This window comes from Culex quinquefasciatus, chromosome 3 (genome assembly GCF_015732765.1).
Source record: "Culex quinquefasciatus strain JHB chromosome 3, VPISU_Cqui_1.0_pri_paternal, whole genome shotgun sequence".
Classification (NCBI taxonomy): domain Eukaryota; kingdom Metazoa; phylum Arthropoda; class Insecta; order Diptera; family Culicidae; genus Culex; species Culex quinquefasciatus.
Genome location: NC_051863.1, coordinates 91,402,552 through 91,412,337, shown reverse-complemented (window position 1 = coordinate 91,412,337; position 9,786 = coordinate 91,402,552). Strand labels below are relative to the sequence as shown.

Sequence of the window (9,786 nt, the reverse complement as noted above, 5' to 3'; positions counted from 1 at the left end):
TAAGGACCTAAATTTTTTCCTAAAATGAAACTAAATACATACATTAATTATGTGATGTGGGATAATCTCTTTATGTTTTCTCGACCCACACTGCATTTTTTTTCACACACAAACACATGTATTCTGGGCTGCAGTCCCTTGTCCAATCACGCATCAAAATATCATTTATCCATCTCAATTATACTGTGATATCATTTATTGTACTGATCAGTAGAGTGCACTCTTTTACTAAATAATCCCATTAAATATAATTATTGACGTCTTTAAAAATATGTTATAATTATGTACCACGTGGATTTAATTTCAGTTCATGTTTTTTTTCCTTGATAATCTTTGTTTTTCTTCACGTTGTAATTTATAATCTATATTCATCTTTTTTTACCTTCCCAATATCTTAGTCATTTGTTTATAATAAAATGCTTGTTCATAAATAGAAAGGATCGTAGTAAGCCGTGCGCGTGTCGGACGTGTTTTTTTCCGGTGACGTTTTTTGTCTTAAATTATGTAGAATATTCAGTGAAAGTTTAAGAAAATTCACGGTTTTTTGGTACGTGCCGGAGGATGATAGCTGGATTTGTCCGCACAATGATCCGGATTGCTTTAAGGGCGCGCGCTGCATGCTGTTGAATGTGGCTAAAGCTCCGGACATTGGGTCCGCGACCAGACGCTACAGAAGGAACGAGCCCAACCGAGGTGCACATGATTTTGAAGACCTTCATCAACGTGGAGAAGATTTACGAGCATCTGGATGTGACGGAGAATGACACCAAGCTGACCAAGCTGCAGGCCTTGCTGAATGACCCCCGGAACGTGAAGACGTTCCGTCCCTTGGACCGCAAGTTTTACACGTCAGTTGGTGCCTGCTAGCACTGGAGAGTCGTCGGCTGAGTGGAATTATCTGGTGCTGCTTTCCGTCATCGTTGCTGGATTCACGTGACTGTGGTGGACCAGCTGGCGGTCACATCCGGCAGCCCAGGAGATGCCAAGGAAGCGGATGGCAGTGACGTCGTTGGTGTGGGGTCAAATTTGGTGAGAGCGTTCTTATTTATTTTTTTATTTTCATTTTTTATTACTGCATTTTAAATTTCATGATATTCACCAACCAAAGCCTACTACTTCATTCGTCGGTGAAGTATCCCATCAATCCTTTTCCCCTTCCAAATCCGGATATCTTGGAGGTCGTCTAAGTTCTTAGGCATCTCTATAGGGTATCCAATCATCAAATCCCTCCCCCACTTCCCCCGTTGATCGTGAGGAGTCGACCAAAAGGAAAAATGAATGGTAATGTGTCATTCGGCACATTCCTGACGCATTTATTTTCCTTATCGGCGCCAACCTAGCTTTTGCGAGCATTTTGCTCGGCTAGAGTACGGTCAACCAAGCTAAGCTAATAAAATGCTTGTTCATAAATAAAATCCCCGTCAATCATTGAATTTTCGCAATCTATTGTTGTGAATCTTTTCCAACTTGTTTCCATTCTTAATTACTGTAGTTTGTTCACTTGGTAAATCAACAACTTCATATGGACCTCGCCATAAACTTTGTAACTTCTTTCCTACACCTGTGGGAATGGTTTCTACAATAACCAAATCCCCCCACCAAGGTTGCCATTCTTTTGCATCTCTGTCGTAAATTTCCTTTCTTTTATGTTTTGAAGCAACTACGTTTTCTACAGCTTTGTCGTGGACATTTTTAAAATTTGCTTTCATTTCCTTTATGTAATCATCGTAATTCAACTCTCTTTCAGAAATGTTATAAACTGTATTTGGAATTCTCGCTAATCGTCCGTACAATAATTCAAATGGTGTAAATCCAGTAGACGAATTAATCGTTGTATTATACTGGAAAGTGAAAAATGGAATTAATTGATCCCATGTTTGCGGATTCCCAACAATAAAGTTTCGCAAATATATTTTCAGTTCTCTATTTGATCGTTCTACTAAATTTGCTTGTGGATGATATGCACTTGTATTTATCTTCTTTATTTTCAAAATTTTGCATACATTTTTCAATAAATTACTCATAAAATTCGCTCCTTGATCGATAACTACCTCTAGTGGAGCACCATAGCGACAAATAAAATGTTCCACGAATGCTTTAGCGACAGTTGAGCTTTCCTGGTCAGGCAATACAGCAACTGTTAAAAATCTTGTTAGATCATCTTGAATCACTAAACCATAACGATTATTGTCGTCAGATGGGGTTAATATTACAATATCCATAAATACTTTTTGGAAGGGTTCCGTTGAAGTCGTTGTTTTCTTCATAGGAATCTTATTCGTGGGCCAAATCTTGTTCTTTTGGCACAGTTCACATTGTCTTACATAGTTTTCAATATCTCTACGCAGGTTGTCCCACGTGAAAAGTGGACTTATACGTTGAAGCATTCTTTTACCTCCCACGTGACCTCCAAGAGGGGCATCATGAAATTCTTTCAAAACCGTTTCTCTATCTTCTACTTTTACAAACATTCTGTCTCCCAGACACGAGATTTTCTTACAGAATTGGTTCTGTTAGAATCCTGCTAGAATCATTCTAGCAGCTCAGTCAGAATTCTGTTAGAATTTTGTAAGAATTTTCTTTCAGGAAATACTGCTCGCTGATTGGCTGGCCTTGTACCGGTTCAGTTCGTGTTTCAACAAGTTCAATTTTCACTCGTTTTATTCTACCTCGACCGTTTGAACACGTTTTTTTCGGGAGCAACATCATCGTCAAAAACCCATCGGAACCAAGGTCGGAATCAAATGATTTGCTGGCAAATTACAACATCCCTTCGCAGGTAAGCATCCACTCCGAAAATTGCGACACCTGTTACGAATGTCAAGCATTATGGCAATGACCTCAACTTACGTCTCCGCTTGTTTAACCGACCTTCTCTGGTTCTCTTTGTAGATGTGGCCCTGCGGTACTGGGGACAACCCGGCTTGGAACTGGGAGTTCCGAATCCTCATCATCGGCATCAAGGAAAAACCTTCTCAACTCGTGCAGATCGGATAACGGAACAAAAAAGTTGTCTCAGAGGAACAACAGTTGCCGCCTCTATGTTGGTATTGCAGGGAATCTGAGTGCAGTGCAATAATTTTGTAATATAAATAGAAATAAATTTCGTGTGAAACAAAACACAGCTTTTATTTTTCTGAAATATTTTCAGCAATAACATTCTGACAAAATTCTAGCAGGATTCTCACAAAATTTTTAACCGAACATTTCTAGCAAAATTCTAGCAGCATTCTAGCAGAATAGCCTGTCTGTTGGATCTAGCACAATTCTAGCAGGATTCTAGCAAAACCGGTTGATTTCACCGGTTTCTGCCAGAACCGGTTATTGCATTTGAGCCAGAATTCTGTGAGAATGATGGCAGGAAACTTACAGAATGATGGAAAAAATCTAGTAAACTCTGCTAGAATTCTGTAAGAATCCTGCTAGAATGCCGTGACTGGGCTTCATTAGATGCATGTAGTGTAAACATTTTATCAAATTTTTCTGCCATAAATCTAAGAATATTGACATCGGGAAGTTGCTGTAAATTTCTAAATGAAATAATTTGAATATTTTTAGCTGATTTGGCAAAATCAGGACATTTAACAAAACTTTCTAACAAACCCTCAAATAACTCTTCTCTATTAGTAATTGAACGTTTTGATCCATTCAAAATAAAACCCCACAATTTGTTATCTGGAAATGAAAAAAATCTTCCATTTATATTGTCCTTCATACCATGTGGTAGATCCACCAATTCACTTAACTCTTTGAACGCTGTCTTACTATTAATAATGACAAAATTAGCATCTGTATTATTCTCATTGATCATTGTTTTTGTAAATTTGAGTAAACTAAAATTAATTTCTTCTTTGTTTTGAGCATCGAAAAAGTCATCCAATGTAAACTTTTTCCATGAATCATCATCATTTTTGTCCACAATATCGATAGCCTGTAAGGAATCAATAGTTATGTCTAAATCATCATCATTGTCTGAAAGATTATCAGTTTGATTATCAGTAGTATCATTTGAATTCTGTTGTAATAAAGATTGATTATTTTGAACAGGTTTTGAGTTATCTATTAAATTTGAATTTTGACGTGTTTGTTGTCTAGTATCAACAGCAATCAAATTATTATTTGAATTTCCGAAACATTTTCAAAGTTTGTATTTGAATTTTCTTCGTGCTTAATACGAGAAAGAAAATCAGCAACAACATTCTCTTTTCCCTGTTTATAACGGATATCACATCCGATACCTTGAATTTTTAATCTTAATTTGGAAAGAGTCGGTGAGGTCTCTTTTAGTCTCCAAATTGCAATCAACGGCCTATGATCAGTATAAACAATAAACTGTTGGTTAAAAATATAATGTTTAAAATATTCAACTGCCCAAACTATAGCGAGTAATTCTTTTTCAATAACGTGATACTTCTTTTCAGAAACACTTAATGCTCTACTAGCATAAGCGATTGGGTTATCATTTGTTTTGGCATTTGATAACACTGCTCCTACAGCATAATCACTAGCATCTGTTGTAATGACAAAGGTCCCGTAAACTGGGGTCAATCGGGACACATGGGGCGAATTGGGACAGCAGTTTTAACCATGTTGGAGCAAATTTTTTTAATTTCCTGGTTGGTTTCGGTTAGAACAGACTCAGACCAACAAAATGTGTACATCCATTTCCAAATTTATAAGTTTTAAGTGCTCTAAAAACTGCTGTCCCTATTCAGACTGTAGTCCCGATTCACCCCCAGATTACGGTATCCTTATAATTCGGACGTACTAAATTGGTTCTGAAATTAAGCAGTGTTTCAAATCATGGAACGCTTTTTCACACTCTTCAGTCCATTTGAATTTTACATCCTTTTTCAATAAATTATTCAAATGTTTACGTTTATCTGCCATATTCGGAATCAACTTGCCGTAAAAATTGATTGTTCCCAAAAATGAACGAACATCCTTAACATTTTGAGGACGTTTTAATTCTTTGATTGTTTTGATGTTATCATCTGTAGGCATAATTCCATGCTTATCAATCGTATGACCCAGGTAATTAATCTGTGTCTTCAGAATGATACATTTTGATGTTTCTACCTTCAAATTATTTTGGTATAACGCTTCTAAAATTTTGAACAAATTTTCGTTATGTTCTTCAATAGTTTTTCCAAACACAATAAAATCATCTAGATAAACAAAAGCTTTAATTGGTTGAATTGAATATAAGATAATATTCATTAATTTTTGAAATGTTGCTGGGCTGTTTCTAAGACCCATAGGCATTCTTAAAAATTCATAATGTCCTTTTGAAGTTGAAAATGCAGTTTTAGCTGCATCTCGAGGGTTTATAGGTAAACCTGACTTTAAATCAATTGAAGAAAAATATTGTGCATCGCCAATGTTACCCAAAATTTCATTAATCAATGGAATCGGGAAAACAAAAGGTTTTGTTATCATGTTCAGTGATCTGAAATCTACAACAATTCTATATTTCTGTTTGCCGTCAGCTCCAACCTTTTTAGGTATACATAAACAGGAGCATTCCACGGGCTTTTACTAGGTTTAATAATACCCAGTGTGAGCATTTCATCAATTTGCTCATCAATGTGCACTTTTGTTGCTTCAGGCATTCTATATTGCCTCTTATTAATTGGAATATTCGTTGTGGTTTCTATTTCATGAATTGCTGCATCCGTAAAAGTCAATTCATCTCCTTCAATAAAAAATAATTTGTTAAATTTTTCAATCATAGAAACAATTTTCTCAAAATTATGTTTATTTAAATGTTCTAGATTTACTATATCAATTATTTTCTGAATTCTTTCCCTGCCTTTAATACTTTTTAAATTTTTGAATTCCGTTACATCGCCATCTTTATCAATGTCTAAATTTAATTCTGTTGGCATACAAGGTTGATCATCTAATTTATTTTCAAATCCATCACTTGTTTCATCAGAGTGTACAATATTTTCACAAAACGCAACATTATTTAGTATTTCTCCTTCATACTTGACTTTTTGGTCATTTTGAAAACTACTGGTATCATGGAAGGTTACAGCAGGTTACATCGTGCGTGGTCGCGATAGTGTGAGTGTGCTGAGTAGTGAAAGGGCAAAAAAAAAGAGCTGAGCTGCTGTAAAGATGTGATAATGCGATACCCGAATTTTGCGTGAAGAGGGGGTTTTTCGGTGTTTCGGAACTTAATGGCCTTTCTTGGTGTTTGCCAAAAATGGTGTCTACGGGGAAGGCCTCAAAGAAGGCTGAACGGAAGTAGTTTTTGGCCGAATGTATGTGCTGATCCATCAAGCTTCGCATGTGGTTTCGGAAGCCGGTGCGCATTGGTAGTGTGGAAACCCGGCGGTCGCGTCGAGCGCACGGCAATGTGTGCGAGTGTCAACACGGATGGCACGCGCTCTTCGTCGTGCTTGTGTGCAACAAGGCTTCGGAATTATGTGTACGGGTGGGGAGAGCGGAACACCCTCTCCGCTTGTCAGCACGAGGCAAAGCAGCGATTCTGGCGCTGGTCCGCAGCAGTGGCGGCTCTCCCAATGCCTTTTCTACCATGCGCCGAGGATCACGTGGGTAGTGGTTAAAGATAATGCGGAATTCGTGTGAGATCAGTCTTATTTGTATTGTTATCATGTAGCCCTACGAGTGACAGTGTGTGTGTGCTTGGTAAAGCTTGAATGGATGAGAGAGAGAAAGAGAGAATCATGTTTCCTACGCAGGGATGCCACACACAAAAAAATATTTCCGAATGTTACATCATTTATGATGTAACACTTTTGCACGTCATTAAACATTTAAATTTAAATGCAATTTGATGTAAATTTGCAACAAATTATACGTAAAAACATGATTTTACGTGTGATTCAACCGTTTACGTCGAATCTCAAGTTTACATGAACTGAGTTCACATGTGATTCATTTTTTCCATGTCGAGTAAATTCACATATTTTTTTCTGTGCAGAACGGAGCATTAATCGACGGATAAAAAAATAATGCCAGAAGTTTTTTTATTTGTTATTATTGAATTAAATGCAATCTCAAATATTGAAACAAATAGAAGGAAACAAAAATTAATTTAGGTGTTTGTAACAATTTTTCTTCCGGCAAGCTCAAAAAGCCCAACAAAAACAAAGATTTTGCTCTTCATATTTGTATTAATACTGCATAACGATACCGACCTTCGTGGTCCCCTACAAATTCGCCTTAACTCTGAACTGTCGTGGTTTTCTCTTCTTAAAAACTAGGTGCACGATACCTGCGCGTTTTCTTCTTAGCGGCGCCGCTTGTTCTTCTTACCGCCCCTCGCATGCCAACGCTGCCCCTGCCGCGCGTGCGCGGTTCTTCAAATGCAGCTCGCTCAACACTCCGCTCGACGAGTGCCGGACTCCGATGTCCTTCGTGCGCCAACCAGTTGAAGCCCTGCTGGGCAGTACCGGATTCCGCACTCCTTCGTGCGCCCGCCAGTTGAAACCCTGCTGGGCAGTACCGAATTCCGCGCTCCTTCGTGCGCCCGCCAGTTGAAGCCCTGCTGGGCAGTACCGGATTCCGAGCTCCTTAGTGCGCCCGCCAGTTGAAACCCTGCTCGGCAGTACCGAATTCCGCGCTCCTTCGTGCGCCCGCCAGTTGAAGCCCTGCTGGGCAGTACCGGATTCCGAGCTCCTTAGTGCGCCAGCCAGTTGAAGCCCTGCTGGGCACCGTCACCTCCAACTCCTTCCGGCAGCAATCCGTCGCGTCGACACAGATCTGCTCAGGCGCCGATTCCGGCGATCATCCGCAGAAGCGAATTCGCCCCAGACAAAAACCCTGAATGAAGCACAATGTTATTCGCCCATCCAAAAAGGCACCTTGACACCCCAACTCACCCTATTTGGGGCCTTTGTCTTGCCGACGTGCTACTGTGGGGACTTTCTCTTGCGTCGTGTTCTTCTTCCTACGACAGCCGCTGTCGGGGAGGTGGATTCTGCAGCAGGGAACAAAAGAGTCAAGAAAATTCTTTTTGGGCTACCTTTCGCGCGATTACCTTGAAGTGCGCTTTGGTGCTGTTCGGTGGAATTCGTCCCTCCGTTCGTTGCCTCCGTGTGGCAGTTGGCGAGTGGTGATCTAGGGAAGATTGGCGTTTGAGATCGACTCGGTAAAGCTTGGTCCCACATTACCTTTCGTTTGTTGCTTTCGGTCTTCTGCGTGCGACAATCCGATCCTTAACACCGACGCGTTTGTCCAGGCCAAGGTGTGGCGTTCCTGCGCTCGATTTGTTCGCTGGAGGGTGGCCAAGGAATCGTGCCGACACGTGCTGCAGAGATTTCTAGGGTTAGCTGGGCGACACGCTAAATATTGTGCGCACTCACTCTTTCTTTTATCGATGGCGCTGTTCTCCGGACGGCCTTCTCGGCCAAGACGACGGCCAGCACGAGCGAATCGTTCACCGCACCAAACTTGCCCGCACACGCGTTGTCGAACGTCGCAAACGCGCAGGTCGTCGACGTGCACGACCGAACCCGACGAGAGCTGTCGCGGACTGACTTTGTGTGTCCGAGCGGAAGTGGTAGCGCACGTTTGTGTTGGTGCGCGATGGCAAGAAATTGCAAGCGAGCGTTAGAGGCATCTGCTTGCGAACGGGGGGTGTGTTGCTTTTGATTCAGATTTCTAACAATTTTTGTTCTGTTTGCACTAGGGCGGTACAACTTTTCCTTATCTAACAGACTAAACGTAATACAGTCCTACCATTTGGGCAAAAATTTTCCGTGTGGTATGGAAGTGCCACACGGAAAATTTTCAAACTTCACTTCCTTCGAAGCGTGCTGGAGGCCAATTCTGATCGGTGTGAATTACGTCACAAACTAACAAAAACTTCAGCGCGAGAGCCCGCCTTGCTCTCCAAATCTTGATCAAGCGATACTAAACATAAACAAACTCGAAGCTGTGGCTGCACGGCCACACAGAATACGATCAGCTGGCCAACGTTGACCTGGACCAGAGCGCCTCCAGCGCAGTTCTTGTTGCATCCTTCTGGCGTGCCCCCAAATGGCAACATTCAATGATCTTTCCAGCTAATAATCTAAAGATTAACTGCAAGCTCTACATCAAACATTGAACAATAATTAACGAAAGGATTAGGGATAAATTGCTTAGAATCTAGGTGTCAAAATCGGTGGAGAGAACGATTAACACTCTAGAAGCTCTCAAACGACAAAGTCGACATAGTCGTGAGAGAGTGGTCGATTTCCGGAGGTTTGAGAGGATTTCCCCGTCTCCTATCACCATGAGTCCGGCTAAGGGTTAAATCCAGCGGTTTCCCGACTGAACATCCGCGCCCTAGATTCGCGTTGCTTTTGATGGTAGTGTCATGGTGATGCCTCAACGACCGAAGACCTGAGAGTGAGCTGAATCGTAACGACACTGGACGAATTGTGCCGGTCCAGGCAAGAGAAAGTGTTTTACCCGTAGGTGTTTTGAGAAGTTTGTCGCTGGCACGCTCATAGCAAGATTTCTGATCCGAATCGGGGTTTTCTCGCCGACGCTTGCGCTCAGGGCCCAAGAAGCGCTTGTGCTCGGTGGTTGTTGTGGTTCCTTGTCCGGTTTCCTCCAGCTTCAGCGTTCCCGGGGTGTCAGTTTTCCAGCGGCTGTCCTGCGTCGAGCTGCTCCAGTTGCTGTCCTCCTGCGTTCGGTGCGTGCTGCCTCCAGAACCTCTGCACGAGGCTTGTCTTCGTCGGCACTGCACTACACGGTAAGCCAGTACTGCTACTGTTGTCCTCGGCGCGCTTCAACGTTCCGGACTCTCCTACTGTTTCCTCACCA

At 41.4% G+C, this 9,786-nt stretch overlaps 1 long non-coding RNA gene across 1 annotated transcript; it reads left to right on the top strand.

Moving 5' to 3' along the window:
• Positions 1-1,751: 1,751 nt before the first annotated feature.
• LOC119769782 lies at positions 1,752-3,114 on the top strand. The gene is made up of 2 exons (XR_005278519.1): positions 1,752-2,779; positions 2,893-3,114. It is a non-coding gene; the product is annotated as an uncharacterized LOC119769782 (long non-coding RNA).
• The last annotated feature ends 6,672 nt before the right edge of the window (positions 3,115-9,786 follow it).